Below are 20,244 nucleotides of genomic sequence, written 5' to 3' on the forward strand. Positions count from 1 at the left end.
AATTGTTGTGCAATTTAAATGTTTAAATATGAAACTATTTGTGAAAAGATAAAATGTAATTTTAGCTTCTTAAATGAGAGAGCGGTTTGTCATAGATAAACACTGCTCAATCAGCGGCCCCGCCCAAGTGAACAGACTTTGGTTGTAGACTATGAAACACGCCCTTCTTTCACCACTATATAAACCCGTTGACAAAAATTCTACTTTCTGTTCCAAGGACGTGAGGACTTGCGGTCCCCACGTTGAAAGGACAAAGATCACCTACAGGACTAAGCCAACCTCAGCGTGAGCTCTGGTTGAACGACAAGAACCTAACAAAATTAGCATTGAATTTCAACGTGAAGATGACGATCAACACGCCGAAAGGATGAATTTAGACTATACCAGCCAGAATATTGCATGAGCTTAAAGTATGGCGAATTGGTATGAACTTTGAACTCTTATTCACTAAGGAAGTGATTCCTCCTAGCCGTTGCATTAGCAACAGCAGCTGTAAACGTGGGCTAGGAGAGGACGGACAGAGTATCCATTCTACCACGCTCCAGTTAACCACTAAACATTCTTCAGAGGACAAGAGATCCCTGCTGGACAACCCGGCTGTCTATCTACGACCAATCTACTGAAGCGCAGCTCGGAGTAAATATTTATAGCATTTTCCTTTTTCAAAAGGGAGTTTATTTAGAATGCATAAGATACTGTATTTCTTCCATAGAATAGCTGCCTATGGCCTGATAGAGACACAAAATGTCTTTGTTCCTCAGTCTTCCCGCTCTTTCATTCAAAACCCAACCCCCTTTCTTTGTGTAACCAGCCGTCATATCTGTTCCGTCCACGTTTTCCTTTATGACATAATTTGTAATCAATATATGATCCATTCTGTGTAGATGTAATTATGTGTGATTATTTAGGTATTTAGTAAATAAATAATTAAACAAAACGTTGTATTGCTGATTCCACTTGTTAGCCAGGGTCCGTGAAGATAACCAAGAATTTACACATTTCAGATGAGACTGAATAAAGTGTCAATTAAATATTGACTGCTACTGATGTAAAAGATTACTAGGTCTTTGAGAGTTTATTCGGAAGATAACAGCTCTATAAACATTCTTTCGTGGTGCCCCAACTTTCTAGTTAATTACATTTACCTGATTAGCTTAATCAGGTGATATTAATTACAGAGAAAGGATTTTATAGAATAGCATTTCATATCACTTAATCCGGCATAGCCAAAAACATGACAGGAGGTTGGGTGTAGTATTGACAGACAGGCCTGAGGAACAGGGCATGGGATGGGAGGTTGGGTGGAGTATTGACAGACAAGCAGGAGGAACAGAGCATGGGATGGGAGGCTAGGTGTAGTATTGACAGACAGGCAGGAGGAACATAGCATGGGATGGGAGGTTGGGTGGAGTATTGACAGGCAGGGAGGAGGAACATAGCATGGGATGGGAGGTTGGGTGGAGTATTGACAGGCAGGGAGGAGGAACATAGCATGGGATGGGAGGTTGGGTGGAGTATTGACAGGCAGGGAGGAGGAAAAGGACATGGGATGGAAGGTTGGATGGACCCATTCATCTCATGCAACTCACTGCAACACTGACTGTGGCCTTGTGGAAAGTTACCCTTCTCAAATGTAACCTTGAAGAAGAACACTCTAACTATGTATCTGTTGGAGGAGAACAGACAGACTCCCAGCCCCACCCATACAGATGACACCCTACCACTCACCAATACGCTCAGAGGACACGTGGAGATCCTCCCACTCAACAGCCACAACGATGATGAGCCATTAGCACAGACAGATTCCTCCGCCCAATTTAACACCACTATCTGCTGGCCGGATAGACTCTTCTGCCCAATCAACACCACTATCTGCTGGCCGGATAGACTCTTCTGCCCACTCAACACCACTATCTGCTGGCCGGATAGACTCTTCTGCCCACTCAACACCACTATCTGCTGGCCGGATAGACTCTTCTGCCCAATCAACACCACTATCTGCTGGCCGGATAGACTCTTCTGCCCAATCAACACCACTATCTGCTGGCCGGATAGACTCCTCTGCCCAATCAACACCACTATCTGCTGGCCGGATAGACTCCTCTGCCCAATCAACACCACTATCTGCTGGCCGGGACTCATTTGTCAAATCAGACATTTCCCTAATGGTGGTGTGGTCTCTACGGAGAAAACAAGGCAGGGGGCGGAGTAACATTGTTCCTGACCGAGACTACCACAGAGGCAGCCCTCACCCTCAGAGAAAAGAGAGAAGAGGAGGGGAGGAAGAGGAGGGAGAGCAGACATGACTCTCTCCAGGGGAGGCCAGGGTCACACAGAGACACACAATGCCAAGGTCAGAGGGCACGGTGGAGCTTTTCCCTCAGGGCAGGTCAAATCACAGTAACGTGTTCCATCATAGCTTGCTGTGCTTATTTTGGAGAGAGATATGTGATCTTCCACAGCACAAAATCCACCTGGATTTTAGTGCTTATTCAGGGAAAGTCCATGTTCTTGAGGAAAATAATGCAGATTACAATTCAGAATGACGGATATACTTTGGATTTTTAACACCAAATGCAGCCTTTGAGAAATGTTCCTTAAAATTTTTTTAAAATGAAATGCAAAATATGCCTTGATATCAGGTCAGGTCCTTGGTTTAGTGCAAACGCAAAAATAACCAAGAAAATCTGCTATTTCAACAATAAACAATGGCAAATATAATATTTACAATGATTCCATCTATTAAAACAGTTCCTTCTACATGATATTTCCCATTCATCTGCTCTCTCCAGTTCACCAGGGAAAACACATTGCAGAGGACACAGCCACATAATATTCACTTATGAGTCTCTCTATGCAGCATCTCAGCCAGTTTCCTCATTTAAATGGAAATAAACATCATCATCAATTCCATTAAGGAGGCAGTGGTAGAGCTGGGAGTGAGTAGCTAAAGGGTTAGAGTTAACGGGCCTCGCCTTGTGTTGGGAGTCAGTGTGGGGCGTCATGACGCTAGCCCTCGAGCAGAGATGAGAACCCCCTCTCCTGTCAGGAAGTGGCAGTTTTACGACTTTCACAACAATGTCATAAATTCTGTGCAGAGACTCTTCTCTCCCTGACCATGCAGTATGGAGAGAGAGTTTCACAGTAAGACAAAGGGACTCTCCCACCCAATTCTACTACATTCCAGAATTGGAGAATTAAATATTATTCAAAATTCAGAGAATCTGGAAATGGTCAGTGGAGAAGTCAGTTTGTGACCTCATGAAAGACAATACAGCCACATTACCCTAACTCTGTTTATACAGGTTCCTCAGTTTTGAAGCTTGCATCTGAATGTTGGATAAAATGTTTGACGAAGTATAAGAATACCTTTGAAAAGATAACAATGTGATTTAGTCTTCTAACATGAAAAGTGTTTGTTTTATGGTAACGTGTGCCCAGTCAGTGGCTCCGCCCAAGAGAATAGACATTGGTTGGAAAAAGATGAACCAACTCCTTTTCCACTCTAGAATAAAAGCCCCAATGACAAAAAGTCACCTCAGTTCCAAAAGGGCTAATTCTAATTTCAACTCTACAGGCCAGAAAACGTGAGAGCTTGCGCCCTACTCAAAATGGTATGAACTCTGAACTATTGATCACTCAAGAAGAAGTGAGTCCTAGAATATAGCCTAACAGACTGCAGCTGGAAAGGTAGCAAATCTAGAAAGAACATTGACTGACGCAGAAGAATCTAGCCACTGGAGTGGCCTAGCCAGTCTCCAGACCTTAATCCCATAGAAATTCTGTGGAGGGAGCTGAAGGTTCGAGTTGCCAAACGTCAGCCTCGAAACCATAATGACTTGTAGAAGATCTGCAAAGAGGAGTGGGACAAAATCCCTCCTGAGATGTGAGCAAACCTGGTGGCCAATTTCTTTGTCAGTGGGTAAACGTACAAAATTAGCAGGGGATCAAATACTTTTTTCCTCTCACTGTAACTCTTCCGTGGTGCCCCAGGTTATTAACAAGTTAATTGTTGCATGGTTTAATTCAATCACGTAATCAATCAAACGTAAGGTAATCGATTTGATAAAATAGCTTGTCATCACATTAAAGAATTCAGAGACACGAATGGGGCTATGTGGTTGTATGGGATGTTGTTGTGGTCCACTGGGGCGTTTCTACCCCTGCGTCGTCCGTAGTGGGGCATGTAAGAGCCACGCTGTTTATGGCGCTCCATAAGGTTTCATGAGCCCATCTATGGCCAGACATCAGGGAGAGAAAGAGAGCTGAAGCTAGAGAAGCTATAGTGGAACAGCCCATAACACTACAACCACAAAAGTCTTACCAGAGAAGCATGCATTCAAACGCCGTCTCCTGGCTCAGTGACAACAAGTACATCTAAATAAAACAACCAGGCATCCCAAATGAACTGTCTGAATAGTGGTTCTCAAAAAATGCCTCTGAATTCATTTGTGGCTGAGCAGCGCTGCATCCCGCTGCGTTGTGCCCTTATTGCTTTTGACTACAGCCCAGCCATGCACGGCATCCATAAATCTTAGATGACTCTCTAGTAGCTCTTACACAGGGAAAGGAATGAGAACACGGTCTCCTGCGGCCCCACAGGACTGACTGGAGTCACACAAACAACAGCCAAACAAGAGGTGAACAAACAGACAGACCCTGACCTCTCCTCCTTAGATGTTTAACAAGATGTTTGCAGTACATTTCAAAGGAATGTTGAACTGTTTGCAATCAGTAAGCTAAATGATGTCATACTGGTAGTGTTGTGCACTAATTATTTTCATTTATTTCTTTTTATTTAACCTTTAATTAACTAGGCAAGTCAGTTAAGAACAAATTCTTATTTACAATGAAGGCCTACCAAGCATTGTGAATACAGCTACAAATTTCAATAGCAACGTTATCATAACAGAAAATCATGACCCTGTTATTTAGTATCGTAACAATCATTTCCATGGATTTACACAAGGATTTTAAAACAGGGCTTTGTTCCTACACTTAGTTCCTACTCTTTGTAACCTACGATGACATCCAACACAAAGCAATAGTGCCATCTATTGCAGAGTTTGTGTTACTGCCCCATGCACATGTATTTATTCTATACCATGGGTTTCACCACACCCCTGTCTACAAAACAAAATGGAACCATGCAGTCATTCTGATCCCAGTCTCTAACTTAACATTGACATACTGAGGATTAGAGCAAAGGCCTCGAGGAAGTCTCAATTAGTTTCATCATGCAATAAAATCAACGAGATTTCTTGTTAGTGATTATAAACTGGGTGGTTCGAGCCTGAATGTTGATTAGATGAAAGCCATGATATATCAGACCATATACCACGGGTATGGCAAAACATTCATTTAATTCTGTTGGTAACCAGTTTATAAAAGCAATAAGGCACCTCTGGGGTTTGTGGTATATGGCCAATATACCACGCCGAAGGGCTGTATCCAGAACAGCCCTTAGCCGTGGTATATTGGCCATATACCACACCCTCTCAGGCCTTATTGCTTAAATAATTAAATCTGCTGATCTGGTACATTGGACAAAGCACAGATGAAGTTGAAACTGATCTGTGGTCACACTCAATTAAATATGCTATGATGATTAGTAATGTATCCCATCACTATGGTTACAGTAGGTGCCAAATGCTCTGATCATTAAGTAGTGGCACAATTCAGTGGAGTGTTGTTTTACCATCATAATCCCACAGGGGCATTTCTCCCATCAAACTCACGTACCAGTAGGTAGGTAGTTCAATTGATCTGCATCTCACTAATGGCTCATGATATAGACTTATATATTGCTTCAGTGTGTTTAGAACTACATGAGTGAAACCTCTGAAATACATTTAGAAGCTCCAGGTGATCACACACTACATATACATGGTAAATGAAAATGAGGTGCGTTGTGATGTATTTAGTTCACTGCCAATAATAATGACTATAATTGTCAGAGCTAGTAGTCTGACGCCCTCCATTGAGTGAATGTAAAACACTGCACAGAATCAGCTTGGCCGTCAAAACTGCACTTTCCAACACTGGGCTCGGAATCAGAGTCGTCATTGCCAGGCCACTCCGTTACTCAGATTCAATATCCATTTATTCACGGTAATAAAATAATCTATCTGCATGGCAGTTGGAAGGTTTCCATGGCGTCTGATAAGGTGGACCTGGCTCTTGGCACATACTAAGGAGCTGGACGTGCCCATACTGCTGGTACTGGGGCTGTAATATTTGTAAAAGTTGTATGTAACTTCAGGTTCAAGGGAACCATAGTTAGACAGTGCCCCTCTCACCTCGAATGGAGTACACTCAGCACCGGCCTAGGAAGTCCGGAAGGAAACCTCAACCCAGTGGGGACTGTGATGCCAAAGGCCTGAACCCAGTGGGGACTGTGATGCCAAAGGCCTGAACCCAGTGGGGACTGTGATGCCAAAGGCCTGAACCCAGTGGGGACTGTGATGCCAAAGGCCTGAACCCAGTGGAGACTGTGATGCCAAAGGCCTGAACCCAGTGGAGAGTGTGATGCAAAAGGCCTGAACCCAGTGGGGACTGTGATGCCAAAGGCCTGAACCCAGTGGGGACTGTGATGCCAAAGGCCTGAACCCAGTGGGGACTGTGATGCCAAAGGCCTGAACCCAGTGGGGACTGTGATGCCAAAGGCCTGAACCCAGTGGGGACTGTGATGCCAAAGGCCTGAACCCAGTGGGGACTGTAATGCCAAAGGCCTGAACCCAGTGGGGACTGTGATGCCAAAGGCCTGAACCCAGTGGGGACTGTGATGCCAAAGGCCTGAACCCAGTGGGGACTGTGATGCCAAAGGCCTGAACCCAGTGGGGACTGTGATGCCAAAGGCCTGAACCCAGTGGAGAGTGTGATGCAAAAGACCTGAACCCAGTGGGGACTGTGATGCCAAAGGCCTGAACCCAGTGGGGACTGTGATGCCAAAGGCCTGAACCCAGTGGGGACTGTGATGCCAAAGGCCTGAACCCAGTGGGGACTGTGATGCCAAAGGCCTGAACCCAGTGGGGACTGTGATGCCAAAGGCCTGAACCCAGTGGGGACTGGATGCCAAAGGCCTGAACCCAGTGGGGACTGGATGCCAAAGGCCTGAACCCAGTGGGGACTGTGATGCCAAAGTCCTGAACCCAGTGGGGACTGTGATGCCAAAGGCTCGATAATGTTCAAATGTTTCTCAGAGAATTCATCATCTCCTATTGAGTTAATGACTCATGGCTCAAACAGAGGTCTGGGAGGGGGGCGGGATAATTCTGTCATTTGTCATGATAACTAGTCCTGACCCACTACCCCTTCTAAAGAGAAAAATTTGATTTAGGGTTAGATGTATGGAGTCTATGAAGCCACCCGGGACACAAACACTTTGAAGAATGCCTCTGTGACATTCATTTCTCAAAAGCAATACTCCTTACAAATTTACCCGTGCCATCTATTAGATGTTGGCTCCTGTATTTTCACTCGTTTTTGTTCTGAAATGCCATTGCACAGCAGTTCCTCTCTCTAATATCAATCAGTCGTCCATTTCTTTCACAGAGAGGGAAAGAAAAAACACCTAATGGCCAATCCTGAGCAATTTCCATGATGAATTCTGGAAATCATCTGTAGATGAGTTAGTGCAGGAAATGACAGACCGAGGCTCAGTCCGCCAGCCAACAATAGCTGAACACTGACCATGGGAATAAAACACATTCGCTCACAGAGGACGACTTCCCCTATAAAGACTCTCAGAGCCATTAGGGAATCACAATCTCAACCCTTTTCAGGTTGGAAATAACTGTCTGTGAGGCCTCTAATTCTCGTTCTTGCTCTCAAAGATTAAAGCCATGTCTAAGAAAATGTCCCCAATAAATGTCAGTGTCAATGCAATGCCTACTATACACTGAATGTACAAAACATTAGGAACACCTTCGTAATTCAGATTCAGATCAACTTTATTATCCCACCAGGGGGAAATTAATTTAGCCCTGTGTTTAAAAAGACCGTACATAAAACATGAAAACACAGATACTACACCAACTGCACCCCCTTTAGCCCTCAGTACAGCCTCAGTTTGTCAGGGCATGGACTCTACGAGGTGTGGAAAGCGTTCCACAGGGATGCTGGCCCATGTTGACACCAATGTATCCCACAGTTGTGTCAAGTTGGTTGGATGTCTTTTGGGTAGTGGACCATTCTTGATACACACAGAAAACTGCTGAGCGTAAAAAACCCAGCAGCGTCTCTGTCTCCCTGCCCAGTAGCAGCCAGTTCACCTTGACGGTATGCCATACCCCAGGCGTGTGGCTGGGCGGGAGGAAGACAGATGGAACTGCAGCCAGGAGCCACAGAGAAGCCCCAGCGACTATCTGTCTGCACAGGGATAACACCACTACACAACTCAGAACACAGCACATCTCTCTCAAAAGGAGATGATAAAAAACACAAACAGGTAATACATGTGCACTGCATGTCTTTATTCCCAACGAGATTACAGGAGTATTAAGGAGCTGAAAGGATGTCGAGGAAAGTGGGATTGACAGATTGAAAAATACAATTTACTGACCTCTAGTGGTTTTCACACTTTAAGGGCCAAGTTTAATACGATTGCATTTTGTCCCCTTCACATGTTTTAAAGACCACATGCACGGTAAACTTAGCATATGTCAGCTCAATGGGAAATTACCTTTAAATGTCAATCGCATTATAACCAGATCTTCCGTGGTCTGGATAAAATCTAAGAAATTTTACAGGATGCAAAGATCTAACCTTTTTCAATGAAGACCTTTGCAAACAAAGTGCTCTGAAACAGGAACAAGTATTCTGGCCAAGTTCTGTTGCTGACATGGACCTTCCAATCTGTTTCCTGACTGTGATGAGTTTTGACTTAGTCATCAGCAGCCCTGTGTCTAGGGACCACCAGCTCACCCAGGCAGTAAAGCCAGCCTGACAGCAGATGCAGATGTCATGTGGAAATATAAAAATAAGCCTTGCCTTGGAAGGTGTTATACTGCACACCTGTGTGTGTGTGTGTGTGTGTGTGTGTGTGTGTGTGTGTGTGTGTGTGTGTGTGTGTGTGTGTGTGTGTGTGTGTATCCGGATGGGGTGGGGGTAGAGAGCACATCTGCCAGGGCAGCTGTCTGCAGGGCAGTGAGTTGCCTGATAGTGTGACAGAGAGATAAATCACAGGACACACAGAGCAAGGAGACGCACATTTAACACACTTCCACATTGGGCAACATCCTTATAATGAACACCACGTCCGTATAATGAACACCACATCCTTATAATGAACACCACATCCTTATAATGAACACCACATCCTAATAATGAACACCACATCCTAATAATGAACACCACATCCTAATAATGAACACCACATCCTAATAATGAACACCACATTCGTATAATGAACACCACATTCGTATAATGAACACCACATTCGTATAATGAACACAATAATGTTGTGGTAGCCTAGTGGTTAGAGTGTTGGGCCAGTAACCAAAAGGTTGCTAGATGGAATCCCTGAGCTGACAAGGTAAAAAGCTGTTGTTCTGCCCCTGAACAAGGCAGTTAACCCACTGTTCCCTGGTAGGCTGTCATTTATAATAAGAATTTGTTCTTAACTGTCTTGCCTGGTTAAATAATGAACACATAGGATGGGTGTTGTAGGCAGCAGAGGAATGGTGAGTAAACAAAACAACAGTTCCTATACTACTTGTACAACGCCCATCCTACATACTTATAGCTGGATGTTATTGGTGTCAGCGTAGGGGATATGATTCAATGTTTCCAACACTGAGGGACATTAACTTGTCTATGTCATTCTTAAAAGGAACGGCTTCAATTTCAACTTCAAAGACTGCATGATTGGTAGCCCAAATGACTGTTATAATGGTCTTGCAAATGAATCTCACCCCTGCAACTAAAACTTAGTCCATAGAGGTTGATTCTCAGTAATGTGTTCCATGTACTGTGCTCTCAGTTCATCAGTGTGATAGGGCAGAAACAGACAGTAGAGAACTATAGTTACACTATGCTGAACTACTACATTGAATGTACCTACAACCAGTGGTGGAAAAAGTACACAAAAGTCATACTGTAGTAAAAGTAAAGATATCTTAATAGAAAATGACTCAAGTAAAATTGAAAGTCACCCAGTAAAATACTACTTGAGTAGAAGTCTAAAAGTATTTGGTTTTAAATAAACTGAAGTATCAAAAGTATCAAAGTAAAAGTATTAATAATTTCAAATTCCTTATACTATGCAAACCAGACAGCACAATTTATTTATATGTTTTTATTTACGGATAGCCAGGGGCACACTACAACACTGACATTCATTTACAAACAAAGCATGTGTGTAAAATGGTCCTCCAGATCAGAGGCAGTAGGGATGACCAGGGATGTTCTCTTGATAAGTGCGTGAATTGGACCATTTTCCTGTCAAAATGTAACAAGTACATTTGGGTGTCAGGGAAAATGTACGGAGTAAAAGGTACATTACTTTCTTTAGGAATGTAGTAAAGTAAAAGTAAAAATTTAAATTGTAAAGAACAGATACCCCAAAAAACGCCTTCAGCAGAACTTTAAAGTGTTTTTTCTTAAGTACTTTACACCACATCTGTACATTTCTAGTGGATGCTGGGCAAAATGCACAAGCCCTATGAGTGCATGGATAAGTAGTCAGCCTGGTCACCATGTTCTGATGGTCCCACTAGGAACAATGTGATGAAATGAAGCGAGTGAGAAAGCAGTGTTTTTAGTGCTAGTGGAAATGTAATGTCTTTCCCAAGGCAAGAGGAAGAGCCTTCATCGCTTATCAGATTAGATCCCTAAAAGCTTTGTCCTCAACTACAGACTGAGAGGGAGGAGGAAAGTTACCACAATGAAGGTTAAAACTCATCTTCTCAAGGACTCTCTCTCCAAGAGAACTATACTTCCATAATGATGTCCAATATGGCCATTGAAGGGTGTGGTAGTCCTAAAACCATAGCCAAGGAGCAGAGAGTTTGAACAGAGCCACAGGAACCAAACCAGATGAGGTAAGGAAGATGGATCTGCAGTAATGTGGTTAGTCCACAAGGCAGCTGCTCCAGCCACTGCAGATGGTGGGATCCATGATGCAATGGTCTCATGGGCACACCCAGACTTCCTCAAACATTCAAAGATTGATCCTCATTCTTATGCCCTACTGCATGTTCAGATATGACACACCATATTATTCCTGATTATCCAGATATGACATCCACAAAGGTCAGAGGATTGAATGAGGGGGTTTTGGCTCATGGAGCATCATACATTACAGGTCAAGACAATAAAGGTATTTTTCATTCTGTGGCTTTTGCCCTCCCACCTGCTGCCTTTTTCAATACAATTTTTCAATACAATGGCTTTTGTCTAAGATTTTATGGTCTTGTCTCTGCCGTCCAGCTTCGAGCCTTCACAGCAATCAATCGTAGTCTTGTGACGCCACAAGAGCCAAAAGAAAGACAGAAATCGCCTCTCTGACAGTGTTTGACGTTTGAAGGTTATTGTGGGATTGTCATCTCATCCAGTAGAGGAGAGTGGGGGTAAGTTGGGCCAGCCCTTGTTTCTAGGTAACCATACACTAAACTAATCGTGACCAAATATTTAGGAAGAAGTCGTAATTTCATGGAGTCTGTAAAAGAAGAAACCACACGGAAAAATTGGTAAGCAAGTTAGGTAAAAAAAAACATTTTCACAAAGTCAAATTCATTTATTGTGTTAAAAGTTTTATGATGCTTGTATCTAAACCAAACTAGATCATTTTGAGATTGTTTATACATCAGATCTATAAGCTACAATATAAGGTCATAAACCTAGCATGAAAGTGCATCCTTGTAGCTGTGTGGGCTAATATAGTCAAAATGTTTGCCATAGGGTACGTTGAGCCAATGGCCACCATACCCCATACAAATGATGATTACATTTAGTCAGTTTACTACACAATATGCATAGTATTTTTGCTATGTGTCATGCATATGAACTCAAGACTGTTTATTGTTACAGAGCAGACATCATCATGCCCCGTTTATACAAACGTAAAACAAGCAGGGGTCTAGCCCCCTTGAGGTTCTTGAGAGAGCAGCCAAGGAAGTGAGAGAAGGGAAGAAATCCATTCGAGCAGCAGCAATGGAAGAAATCCATTAGAGCAGCAGCAAGGGAAGAAATCCATTCGAGCAGCAGCAAGGGAAGAAATCCATTCGAGCAGCAGCAAGGGAAGAAATCCATTAGAGCAGCAGCAAGGGAAGAAATCCATTAGAGCAGCAGCAAGGGAAGAAATCCATTCGAGCAGCAGCAAGGGAAGAAATCCATTAGAGCAGCAGCAAGGGAAGAAATCCATTAGAGCAGCAGCAAGGGAAGAAATCCATTAGAGCAGCAGCAAGGGAAGAAATCCATTAGAGCAGCAGCAAGGGAAGAAATCCATTAGAGCAGCAGCAAGGGAAGAAATCCATTAGAGCAGCAGCAAGGGAAGAAATCCATTAGAGCAGCAGCAAGGGAAGAAATCCATTAGAGCAGCAGCAAGGGAAGAAATCCATTAGAGCAGCAGCAAGGGAAGAAATCCATTAGAGCAGCAGCAATGGAAGAAATCCATTAGAGCAGCAGCAAGGGAAGAAATCCATTAGAGCAGCAGCAAGGGAAGAAATCCATTAGAGCAGCAGCAAGGGAAGAAATCCATTAGAGCAGCAGCAAGGGAAGAAATCCATTAGAGCAGCAGCAAGGGAAGAAATCCATTAGAGCAGCAGCAAGGGAAGAAATCCATTAGAGCAGCAGCAATGGAAGAAATCCATTAGAGCAGCAGCAAGGGAAGAAATCCATTAGAGCAGCAGCAAGGGAAGAAATCCATTAGAGCAGCAGCAATGGAAGAAATCCATTAGAGCAGCAGCAAGGGAAGAAATCCATTAGAGCAGCAGCAATGGAAGAAAAAAATTGACTGAATGACTCTGAAGAGGTACACTGACAAAAAAGACAATTAACATGTATCTGTGCTAAAGAGAGGCTGTGACAGAGTAGCAGAGGAACACAAGGTTGTGTCTGGTGACATGGAGTCTGAGCTTTATAAACATACCAAGATTCTCAGACTAGTTTCATGGGCTTACTAGGCTCAAATGCAGAGAACTACGAATTGTCACATCAAAACAACATCCCTGTCCCAGACAACTGCTCAAGAAATGGAAGGTTAAGTGATATTGAACAGAGATTTATATCTGAATGTAGGCATACATTTAAGATATACAATATACCACACCCCCATTCCATGAATTAAACGTTGACCTACCAGCACTATCAACCACTGTCAGAGGACACCATCACCCGCTTACCTCAAGGCGGCTCAATTTACCCTGTCTCTATGCTCAGCTTTCCTCATACCAAGTTGTGCCAAGAGACCACTTTTTTGGACTCGCTATGTTTCAAAATTGTTAAGTTTACATAAATTCTGATTATTTCCAGGGATACACAACATCCTGAAATATATGTAGATATCTTTGTTCGAAAGAATACTCTATTTCCCTTGATGTAGTGATGTTGTGTCACTGGTGTAGAAAGTAGTAGGCAGGAGGCAGTCGCAGGTTAAAGAACTACAGAATTTATTTAAGCACCATGGATTAAAGCGGGACGAAACAAAAACGCTGTTGTGCTCAAAATATATCTTCATAAACAAAAAAGGCACAGGGCGAACCCAAAGTACAAAATATAAAGTACTCAGTAAATAGTAAGAGAGATTCCTCTCAGGAAAACAAGTAACATTTACAATGACCAAAATAGACAAATGACAGAGGGAGTATATATACAGTGACAGAGTGGGGATTGGAACCAGGTGTGTGTAATGATGACGAGACAAGTCCGGGGTTGATGAGTGAAGGGCGTTTGCCAGCAGCAGGTTCGGCAGCAGCTAGAAGGCCGGCAACGCCAAACGCCTGAGCTGGACAGGAGGGGGAGCCAAAGCGAAGGCTGGTGTGACATGCTGAATGTAAAAAATGGCTCAACTTACCCCACGCTCCCCTAAAACTAACCCTATACTGAAATGTTCCTTTAATGTACACAAGCTTTCTAGATCAGAAGTTACAGAAATAAAATGAGACTACATTAGGCTTTTTGACAGAATACCTGCATTTCCTTTTAATATCCGTTTCAAAGCGTCTTAGGTTTGAATTAGTCTAAATAGTGTTTCTCACTCTAGTTCCTCCCTGGTCCTCGCCTGTCCTCCTTTACGGTTGGTATATTTTACTCTGGCATGTGCCACAGTTGAGTCCCATTAATCAGGCCTCATTGTATGAGAGCTGAATGTTAAAATTCTCACTCCTCTCCACTCCACATTAACCTTGTAGCTGCTTCAATTCCATCTGCACCCCCCCCACCCCTCAAAAACTTGGCAATTGTTTGGAGTGAGAGTGAGCGTGGTGAGTATGTGTGTGTGTGTTGTGCTCTCACCAGTTAGTGTGGCAGTTCCCGCCAGGCTATAAATAAGATTGGCCACAGGGAGAGGTAGGAGCCAGTGGAGGGTTCTGACAGCAGAGGGCACAGTGGCCTTGTCTCCCTGGGAGATGCACATTCAATCTGGACCCAAAACCAGCCCAGCCCACATGGCACCCAGGTAATAAGCCAAGCACCCAATTACTGTATGCAAAATTCACTATTACCCCTGGAAGAGTTCTATGTGACGAATGAACAACGGTTCAAGACTGAAAAGCACAAAATGGTTTCCCAGATTAAACAAGATGTGCATAGAAAAGCAATACCACTGAAATTGGCAGCACAGACCCCTGGGAATATACACTGTCCAACTGGATGGAACAAAATGCACATTGGATACATGGCTGGAAATTACCCTAGTCAAGCAATGTTGTTCCCAAAGGTGTTGTCCTATTGAACATCCACACCCTACAGAGCCATGTGGAAGTAACAATGACAGTAATCAAAGTCTTACCTTGACCCTGGGCATCCAGCATCTGGCCACAGAGGAGGAGGAGGAGTGGGAGGACGGGGAGAGGCACGCCTGCTGGAGGACCTATAAGTCCCACACTGCCCTGCCTGGGGGCCATCGCACCATTGGATTCTGGGAACACGAAGGTCCAACTGAGTTAAACCATAGAAGAACACGTCATAATATCCTAATACAGCATCACAACATAGTAGTTGATGTCTTGTCTTCTTTAGCTGTTTAAAATAAATATCATCCTTTTGTGGGAGGGGCATGCAGGACTTAGACAAACCATAAGGTCACCTTATGGACTATGCCAGTTCTGGACTTACTAGATTTACACATCTAGTTTTTCTGGATCCATGTCAAGTAATGCAAGGGGAAGAAATGGCACAGCAGCCATTTTGGGAGGGGGTGTGGATGACCACACACCATAGCAGTCATAGCAGCAATAAATATTTCAATAGACATTATGATGACAAAAGAGTTGACAGAGCCAGTTGTCCCTGAAATATAACAATATAATTATTTGTAATATAGAATAAATATTTCAGATTATTTTTTTGTAAAATCCCGATAGAGGTCTGTTAATACTGCTAAGTAGTTCCTAAGCAGAGACTCTGTCATATGAGAGGAACCCAGCCAAGCCTGTTTTAATTCACTGAGTGTAACACTGCTAAACATATAGCAAGTCATTGGCCCGAATAAACCACTCATTAAACACAAAGCTTTTATAAACCATCAATTCGTCAAATCTTAAGGATACATTTGTAATCATGCACTTCTGGGGTGAAATTTATGGAGTTACCATTATATTTAATCAAGTATTGTTTTTTTCATGAGCCAAGTGAATCAAATATGCCAGCAGATATACCGTGGAACAAGTAAAAAGCTTGGCAGAATGGTCTGGCCAGAATAACTACAGTATACAAGAGATAAAAATCAGATGATAGATGAGGATGAGCTCATTAAGCAGCTGAACGTTCCCAAGCCTGTGTAACACCTACACTGTGCCCGGTCTGGCTTCAGTCCCCAGTTAATGAGAAATAAGATAGTTTCTCCTCAGATGGTAGATGTCTGTCAGAGGACCGCCCCCAAAGACACAAAATCCATTCTCATTTCTAACCATGGCGTTGTTTGAAGTTAAAGCAGATATTTAACAACTTGACATTTATAAAAGGACAGTGCCATTTTTCTCCCAGAAGTTGCTGAGCTCTGTCAAAGAGACTATGTGTGAATAGAAGAAGTGGGTCTGTGACATCACGATGTACAGGTACAGTATATTCTAAAAGTCTCCATATATATATATATATATATATATTTGAAGACCACAGGCTTCCAGGTGATATAGATACTATTCTCATCTCCATTGTATCCATATGGATGATTTGTGCACTGCAGAGTGAAAGACACATTACCATAGTCCTAGTACCTCCTTTGTTTGTACTGGTAGTAAGAGCTGGGGCTGGTCTCAATCTGGGTGGAGAATGAAGGTACCACCAACTAGTATTAGCAAAGAGTGAAGTAGGACGCATTCCCAAAGTTAAGCCCTGTCCAGCCCGGCCTATAAATAACGTAGGACTACATCACATGACACAGTCCACCAAGAGCTATCAGTCACTGACATTTCACAACAATCTTCCAAAGGATGGAGGAAAATCAATAGGCACACACTTACATCTCAGACATTTATCTTCTCATCTAGACACCTCTGAGAGATTAATTATTGGTGAGGCGTAATCATTTACATACACATCTCCATGATGCCAAACAACCACACAGCTGTTCAAAAGACAGGAAGTAGGAGATGGTAAAGCTGTTCCAAGGACAGGAAGTAGGAGATGGTAAAGCTGTTCCAAGGACAGAAACTAAGAGATTGTAAAGCTGTTTAAAGGACAGGAAGTAGATGGTAAAGCTGTTCCAAGGACAGGAAGTAAGAGATTGTAAAGCTGTTTAAAGGACAGGAAGTAGATGGTAAAGCTGTTCCAAGGACAGGAAACAGACGTTGGTAAAGCTGTTCCAAGGACAGGACGTAGGAGTTGGTAAAGCTGTTCCAAGGACAGGAAGTATGAGATGGTAAAGCTGTTCCAAGGACAGGAAACAGATGCTGGTAAAGCTGTTCCAAGGACAGGAAGTAGGAGATGGTAACGTGTGCCTAAGCAGAACAGATACAGTTCACCTAAAATTGAAGTAGTCAAAAGTGATAATTTGTAAACTAGTAATTTCAGTGACAGTGTAATTGCTGTGTGTTATTAAATACAATAATTTGTCTCTCATGAATTGGACAACATTTTGTCAATTTTACTTCTGAAAGTGGAAAGACATTGGGAGTCTCCTCCAAGGTCTTCAGCCTGGCGCCAACTCCAGTACTATGCAAGAGGAGGTAAGTGATATATTATCATAAGACATAGTGGACCACTAGGATAATAACAGTTTAGTAACTCACTTAGACCTACTCAATATCTGGTAATGGAATTCTGAAAAGTAGCCAAGTTGTAGAATCATGATCCTTCTAATGGAATTGAACAAACAATAATCATTGAGATCCCTATTTAGGATTTCTACTTCATTGTACAGTGTATTTACCGCTTTTTAAACCTACTGTTATTAAATCTTCAATGTGAAGTCAGAGTCATGTCTTATTCAGAGAGGGGAGTGGGTGGTCAGAGGCCCTGAGCTGGACACAGTCCCAGGGGGGAACAGATTGGAGAGGAGCGACAGGTGGCTTCGTTAGTCAGTGGTCATGTCTGAAATCTGTCTTGCCTACTACTTACTAAAACAACATACTGTGTCCAAATAGTGTGATATATCATTTAGAATGGTCTGTTTAGTTAAAAGGTCTGCAGTAAACAATAAACATTAACATACTGTTCACCTGTACTGCGATTGCGTCATCTAAGGCCAAACTGAGTTGTTACCCGCCATTCGTTCATTTTTATACTTGCCATCATTATCAGCTGATTATCATCTCTTGTCAGACACACGTGGGTCTGAAAAGACTGTTCTCTTCCTCAATAGCATGCAGCGAATTCTACTAGATGTTAAACTGAAATGAGCATTACATCCAGGTATTTACAGCATACTCAATTTCCTAAAGGTCACATACTAAAAAACATATTTTCGCAATCCCAAAAAGCCTATTATTTCGAATGCAAGTATGGGTATTCAGACACAGCAGTGTGTTAGTCCTCTGCCTGCAAGTCTCCTGGAAGAGCAAGATACCACAACATGGTAATGCAGCAACCTATCAGAGATTACTCTCCCCCATCCCACTCAATCTGGCTGCTTGGTTGGCATCAACTGGACCAGCAGTGGTGAAAGAACACATCAAGAGATTCACCATCATCTGTTCAACTAGAAATGGGGTAATGCTATAAGGGAAACTGTCCAAGGTCCTGAATCCACAGTACCAATGTGAGGGTCCTACTCTGGCCATGGGTAAGGCACAGACAGCCGTGCTGTCGGACGCGCTGTCAAAATGCAATTATGCAGGAGCCCTCCTGTGCCGCTGAGGGGAAAAAAGTCTGTGAAAAGCATACTGCTGTCACTCTATGCATTTTTTTTTTTAGCAAGCTGTCTCACACATCCAACATCGCTATCTTGTGCTAAAACGCAGAATACCATTATCAAACTATACAGCAGTGGGCCTGAAAGAAAAAAGCTTTTAGAGGGTAATATTGTCACAAACCAATTATGGCTTTCTCAGTGGAGGTGAGGTGATTGAAAAGTGTTCCATGCTGTGACTAGAAACATTCTACCTCCCATTCCATCAGTGACCTCTTAGTATTGGCATGCCATTAACCATTGTGGGAGTCATTGCTTTGCCACCAAATTCAAGTTGTCTTTACAATAAACATACATTCGCATTGATTACGCAATTGACTTAAAGTAAGGTAAAGACAAATCCCTGCTTTTCTATCTTACTGTAGAGATGAACATGTTGGTGTGGTGGGGATAGCTCTATTGGTATCAGGCTGGACAATAAAGGAATTTTCTAAATAAACTTCACTGAAATAAAGCAGAGATTATGTTTATAATGTACAATCACAAAGATACGGTAGTAACAACATCAGTACTGACCCAAAACACTGCTGACTGATGTTGATGCTATAAACGGGTATTAATCAACCTACATTCATACATCTTGCATAATATCACAAAGTACTTATCTCAAACTAAACAGTTCTTCAATAAATCAATATCTAATTTGAGAGAAAAGCAGTGGCATTTGAGGACTGAAAATGATCCTCTTTCTCTCCAATGCTTCCAACGTCCCTACTAATACACACCTGTCCAGAGGGGGTAATCATGAGCCTACCCTACTGTGGTAAACAAGTAAGACACACACAGGTAAGACACACACACGTTTGTCTTACCTGGATCTGTGGGCTGTGGCACCACAGGACTGTGTCACTGCTGTATATCCCACAAGCTGAAGAGAGAATAAGGACTCTCGTTCTGCCTGACAGAGTATGGAGATCCTTCTCTCTGCCTCTCCTGCACTCACACAACTGGTAAAGCGCTCTCCCCCTGCCCAAGTACAGCCCATCGGCAAAGAGAGAGGGAGGGAAGCAGAGGGGGAGAGAGAGAGGGAAGAAAGAGAGAGGGAGGGAGGCATAGAGAGGGGAGAGAGGGAAGAAAGAGAGAGGGAGGGAGGCAGAGTGGGAGAGAGGGAAGAAAGAGAGAGAGAGAGGGAGAGAGATTGCCTTGATAATGTAAATTGTCATAGGAGGGTTGCATTCCTGGTAATCCAATCCAAGTGGAGTAAAAGCCTCTGTCATCTCACCAGAGTTAATTAAACTGATTTGATTCTAGTCTCCTCCATGAAACTGCTTGGCTTCTTTGCCATTAATTTATTCACATTTTGGCTCCCCAGGTCTTGATCACAAATTAACCTGTCCTGCTGTGAAGTTAATTGGAGTTAAAGTCCAATTATTTTTCTCAAATATTTTCAGGTACAGTACTGTAGAAATATAGCATGTGGTCTGGTGCAGCTACTGTGAACTAACTACAGTATGTCTGGTGTGACGGAAGTGTGTCTTGACCACTAATGCTTCCTATGTCTGTTGGTCTGGTGGTCATTTGTGGCAATCATACACACAGACTGTGTGACGTTTGACGTTTCCAGGGCAACGGTTTGCTGTATGTCAAATAACACGTAATACTGTACGTACTGTAGTAGTATTGCTGTACTATTGCTGAACCTGTTGCCGTTATCTGTGCAGTAAATCTACTTTCATGACACGGCAAATGTATCCTGCTGGAGCTGTAAATTATAAGTGTGTGATTGGTACGAGCAA

The sequence above is a fragment of the Salmo trutta genome, chromosome 13, assembly GCF_901001165.1.
Source record: "Salmo trutta chromosome 13, fSalTru1.1, whole genome shotgun sequence".
Taxonomy (NCBI): Eukaryota; Metazoa; Chordata; class Actinopteri; order Salmoniformes; family Salmonidae; genus Salmo; species Salmo trutta.